Here is a 6077-nt window from a genome sequence, read left to right as displayed (position 1 = left end):
TTAAAAGTTGTTTTTGTTAAAGGAACCTGTAGATTATTTGGAGAAATGAGGTCTGTGTGCTCTTTAATACTTGTATACGTGAGGACAACTTTTTAAACATAATGTTAAAAGTGAAGTAGCATGAAATGGGGTTTGAGCTCCTGGGTTCTCTCTCTCATTCTATCACTGACCTCTGACAGCTCACATGAATCACCTAATTTTCCTTAACTTCACTCATTTTGCACATGCATGGAGTTAGCACTAAGTACTTTCTCTCAATTTAGGGCAACATTACCCATCTATGCAGACAGCGTCGGCTGTGTGTGTAGTGAGTGTATGGCAATGCTACTTAGCCACTTTCAGTGAACACACTCACATATATTGAAAGGCATCTGCTCCACACCTCAAAACTACAAGTCTGTATCTGAAAATACTTCTTTGCAGTTGCAAATCTTGAAGTCTGTTTAGTCAGGCCCCTCTCTCCACTCCTGGGATCTGGGGGTTGGCTGTGGTTTCAACTCCCTTGTGGGAAAACTTAGACCTCTGCCAGCTCAATCTGTGTCCTGGACAGTGTCCAAATGGGTCATTGCATCACACTCGGGTCCCAGGAATGTTTAATATCCCTGAATTACCTGTGCTGTTTTTTCTTGTCTGTTAAAAATACTTAAAGCAAAAATTTTGTGGAGAATGAATGAATAGATCAGAGCAATTAGGGGATGGGGAGTTCAAGCAGCCGTTGTGATAAGCTTTGCAGAGTGTTTCTGTTCTGATTGGCTTGTCCTGTCCCATTTTGTTTCTGGAGACTCTGTATTTGAAGGATTTTATTCAGCCTCCTCTGCTTCTGCTCATTTGTCTGTCTGATACCATCGCTTGTTACCATGGGGATATTTACAGCCAAAGGAAGAAGATGGTTCTGTAAGGACTGAACTGCTTTAGTTGATCTCTTTAAAAAGACATTTCAAGCACACACGGTCGGTACCGAGTATTTTGAGCAGAGTTTTCCTTCCCTATACAGTGTCAGTACTGAAGTCTACTCTGTGGCAAGGTGAAACTTGGAGAGTGTTTGAAAATGTTTTCTACTTTCAACTTAAATCATCCTAAACAGAGCTCTCTGTTGCTATTTTACAGAAAGGCAGTAAAAACTTGAACAGGATGTTTTAACCCGTATTTTGTGTGTATGTGGAGATTTCCAGAAGTGTCCTTTTTATTACATAAAGATACTTTTCATGTGCATAATTGGCAGACAATTCTGGTTGCTCTAGTGCTGAGTATGGACTCATTAGTAGAACTTCAGTTCACTGCATCTCTTCAACTGAAATGAGAAGCCTTGGTCTAAAACCGTGATACAGTGTACAGGATGTCTCAGAACTGTTCTTTCCATGCTAAACATTCTGTTCATAAGCAAAAGCAATACTGGGAGCTGGTCATTTGTCTTTTGTTTATTTACCAGTGTGCGGAAGGATGGATGGATGGATGGATGACTGACCTGGGTGGACAGGCAAGTATTCTGAATGAGCCACAGTCCAGTTCAAAGTATCCAAATTTCTGTGAGCAAAACTTGTTCTTCAGCTAAAGCTGTTCTTACTCTGACACATTGCTTCTCATTTAACATACAGGTTAGTGAAAAATGCGTGCGTTTATATAGTTACTTTGTCTCCATATGCTTCATTTGCATTGAAATCCGCAACGAAGCTCGGTTTATACAGGAATTTTATAGGGTCCTAGTCTTGTTTGAGAGTTACATATGTTTACACATGCACACACAGATATATATGTAGGTGTAAAATAAACTCTGGCTAAACACAAGGCCAAAGTCATTTTGTGTGTCAAAAAGAAATTCCAAGAGAAACTTCGGTTCAAAGGAAATGGGAAAAATAATGTATTTTTCCTTTAAGAGTGGGATGGCATATATATGATGATGGTGTGCTCTTCCCTGCCTTGTAGATACATTGATTCTCCTGTTGATGAGGATCAGCACTGAAAGATGGTCCGCTTCTTTTTAAGTCCTGTAGTTGGCCTTCTTCCTGTCTAATGAAGGAAAGCAATGAAGGGTTAACACCTTGTGAACACAGACGGCAGGTATTCAGAATTTGGCTGTGATGGGAGATTTCTGCTGTAAACGAGACTTTTCAGCTATCTAGGCTGTTCTCCCGGTTTCCGTAAGGCCAGCAGAGGTGGCTTTAAAATGCAGGTTCCTCCCAGAGGTCCCCCCCCCACACTTTCTAAATGCGGTGATTATGTTTTGTCAGCATTCCTCTCACTTCTTTGACTTTCTGTGAAAGGCCACATTGATTAAAGAATAGCATCTATTGAAGTGCGTTTATAAGATTTTGCTCTCTTGCTGCCATGAAGTTGATGCTCCTTCCTGTGTGGGCAGATCTTTGCCAAGAACTTCTTGAGGTTTCCATCTCTCGCATCTCAGCCTTCTGCAGATCCTATCCATAAGGCACAGAGCAAACTTCTAGTTTGCAGTCTGTTTTTCTTTCACACAAGTCACTTTTGATTTTGTGTCTGTTTTCTGTGTTTCTTGTCTTGCTTAAGAAGACATCCTAACATCCATGAACATTCTTCTTTCTGTCAGAGACATCAGCACATCTTTTGGATAGGTTTATGTAAATAAAGAACTGGTGATTAAAGAGCAATGCCTTTTCTCCCCTCTGCACTGCTGGTGTCTTATCCCTGAAGTTCTCTGCTTGCTGGCTTCCTTCACTTGCCTATAAGGCTCGGTGCACGTAGTAAAGCAGATAATGCAATCAGACTGCATATGGTAGGAAAGAGCATTCTTCCCTAGGTTTCAATATTGCTGGATCTGACTGTGCAAAGATCGATGATCCTAGCTAGATTTCCCCAATGCAGCAGCCTAATGAATTTGTTGCTAGGCAGATTATCCAGCTTCAACTTCTATTTCTCATACATGTAGGAGCTTAGGAGAAGGTATCAATAAAAACAAGCACAAATGCTTGTACCAGCACAGGGACTGCGAAAAGAACAGGGGAATAAAAACCAGTCAGTGGAGTATAGGGAGGGTACAGGACAGCTGAGCGGGTTCTTATGGAAGAGAAAAAATTAAAAAGGAAAAAGGAGAGAATTGCTAGCTGTAGTTGTTGTTAAACTCTTCTATAAATTCTGACTTGTGCAAGCACTGCAGAACGTCAACTGAGGTCTGTGCTCCCTTCAAGAGGAGAGAAGAGGGGTCAGTTCCTGTCAACGTGGCTTGTGATAATATTCCTACCTGAAGCTGCATACTCAGAGAGCAAAAAAAATCTGAGGTGGTTCCTGTACAGATCTCTCTGGTCTTTTTTATCATCTTGGCCAGTATTGCTGGGGTTTGAAAGATATTTAATAAGGAGGGAAGGATACGTTCACTGTATGCCCTCAAGTGCTGAGAACTAAAGGAGGCTGGGTGACAGTACCGGGTCATGCAGCAGGGTTAAAACAAAGGAAAAGGCAATGGTCACTTGATTGGGGATCGGCTGAATGCCGCTGAGATCTTGTAGTGCAGACTACGGACTCGTCTGCCTGAGGATGGTGGTGACAGTGCAACGTGAGGCTTGAAGCTGAACAGGAGCCATAGCTAGTGTGGATGCGTGTTTTCAAAAAGGAGCAGCTTACTTCTAGCAACATTAAAGTGATTAGGAACAAGTTTGACAAATCCATTGTAAACTATTGTGGTGGCAACCCGAAACTGTCTAAGCATGTTAGCATCTGCATTAAAAAGACAGTCTTCACTCATACAAGTATCATGGCACTTTGCTCAAATACAGTCAGTCCCTGCTGCTTCTTTTCATTAGATGGAAGTCACTAGAGAAACTCCTCGTGGCCTTATTTCCCCCAGACATGCAGATGAAAGGCCAGACTGCCTGAACACCATGTGTGGGTCTTGGGTCTCTAGCTGATCGGGCTGTGAGCCGCCAAGAGTTCAATGTGTGCTAGCGCTGAGCGGGACAGAAATGTCGCTGTTGGTTTGTTTCTGCAAGAACAGGCGGTCGGTTTGTTGGCCCAGGTTCGTCTCCAGTCTAATCCCTGCCGTGGCTGTGCAGGACTTGTCGTTTCCACCACGGGTTGCTGTGAAGAGCTGCTTCTTGAAAAAGTCGGTAAGAGTCTGTACCAAGGCTAGGGAGCAAAACTAGATGTAGTGGGGTCAAGAGGATGGGACAAGACAAGCTTTACAAGGTCCAGCCAAGTCTGGACATGTTGAAAATGGGCCAGCAAGAACAATGAGGAAACCTGTTTGACTGACGCGCTGCAGTAAAGCAAGCGTGAGATGTTCCTGGCTGCAGAATCGCAGATGTCACTTGGTACTCCTGCCAACTGAAGGAGGATGAAGTGGAGAGAGGAGAAGGAATTTCTAGTATAATTCAGTGCCACAGAAGATCATTGACTCAAACTGCGTGGCGACTGGATTTAATAAAGACTGTGATAATTTCATGGCTGCTGTTATCTGCATTTGCAGCCCTGTGAGCCTGTCAGATGTAGTGAATCCTGCACTCTGGGTGCCAGAAAGGATTCTTGCACTACCCTCTACGTTTGCACCGTTTTGCCCAGGAGCAGGCTGAAGTTTGTTGACTGTCGGGCAGCTGCAGCCAAAGGCGGGCGGTAAAGGGCACTAGGTGCAACCAGGACTGCAGTGTCCACAGAACAAAATGATCAGAACAGTGATGTTGGGAATCCCCATCAGCCAGGACTTTTGCTCCAAAAGGACAAGCAGGGAAGACGGCTCCCACAGAGCCATGCTGAGAAACTCAGCTTATGCCTGAGCCAGTGACAAAATCTTTCCTCGGTGCCTCAAGCCCAGCTGAGAGCTGACCCAGCCTGGTTTGTGGGGATGGCTGGGAGGTCAGAAGCACTGGCTGATGGCCAGGCACAACTTCAGGTACACAAAATTCCTTGAGACTTGTCTTCAAATTGTCTGTTCTCTCCTGTGATTTTATTTGGCTGTTACTTTAAAAATGCGTATGTTTTCTCCAACTAGCAGAGTAACTAGCTGCATTATCTCTGCATTACATTTACTGAGGTCTGCATATAGATGGTAGAGACCACCTCCTAGCTCAGTAAGTGAAAGCAGCTCAGGGCAGAGGGCTGTTGAGGAGGGAACCCTGATGGTTTGGACAGGATTGCGGCGAGAAGCGCCTTCCCAGCCTTGCTGCTCTTTTGCATGAAGTGCCTGGCTTATCGAATGTTTCATGGGTGTGGTTTAATTTAAAAAAAAATCTGCAATGCAATCTGTGCTCTAATTTGAGGACACCATTTAGTGATTTTAATTGTGTGACAGTATTTTGGTATTTTCAATACCCAGTAGTAGGTTAATGACTGTTCCTTGAAGAATGGAGTTTATATAACACAAGTCATTACATAAGGAGGCTGATTGTGGCCTGAGGAACAGAAGGAAAACAAATATGCAAGAATGCAAACCCCAGAACAAGCAAACTCTGCTTTGATGGCCCTGAGAAGCCTAAAAAATAAATGACACTTGGGTTCCAGCAAGGTGAAGCTAACCTTGAGGAAGGCTGAGGACTCGGAGGTGAAAGCACTGCACGACACGACGTGACAACCATCAAGCTATGTGCTACCACGCATTTCCCACGTGGTGGCTGTAATCTCCTCTGTTCATCCAGATTGCACGGTTTACATTAAAAATAACAGCAATCAAGCAAGCAAAAAGTTATTGCCTGGTCACTTAATTTCTTTTCTTTCTCCCAGAAGCTCCTAAACATGGCCTGAGTTGGACTGACCCAATAGCACGGTGAAATAAAACCGTGGGAGAACCTGGAGCACGACCTTTTGCTTGGACCTTAGATCTCAGGTTTGATCAGGGACAAAGTTGTACGGGGTAGTTTTATTTCTGTCGCAAAAGTGAGGGGGTCTCCTGCGTCTGCATCACTCCCGCTTTTCTTAGGGGGCCAAGTCCCGGGGAGACGCTTGGAGGTGGGAATTGCTCCCGTGCTCAAAGAAGGGCTGGGCACCCACAGCCTTCTCCGGGTGCCCCTTCAGGCACCTTCCCTGAGCCAGGGGCGAGCCGCGGAGGACCCGAGGGGCCAAGGGCTGGCAGACCCCCCCAGCGGGGCCGCGGCTCTCCGGGCGGGAAGCGGAGGGAGGCG

This window comes from Fulmarus glacialis, unplaced genomic scaffold (assembly GCF_000690835.1).
Source record: "Fulmarus glacialis isolate BGI_N327 unplaced genomic scaffold, ASM69083v1 scaffold20134, whole genome shotgun sequence".
NCBI lineage: Eukaryota > Metazoa > Chordata > Aves > Procellariiformes > Procellariidae > Fulmarus > Fulmarus glacialis.
This window is presented reverse-complemented; position numbering follows the sequence as displayed.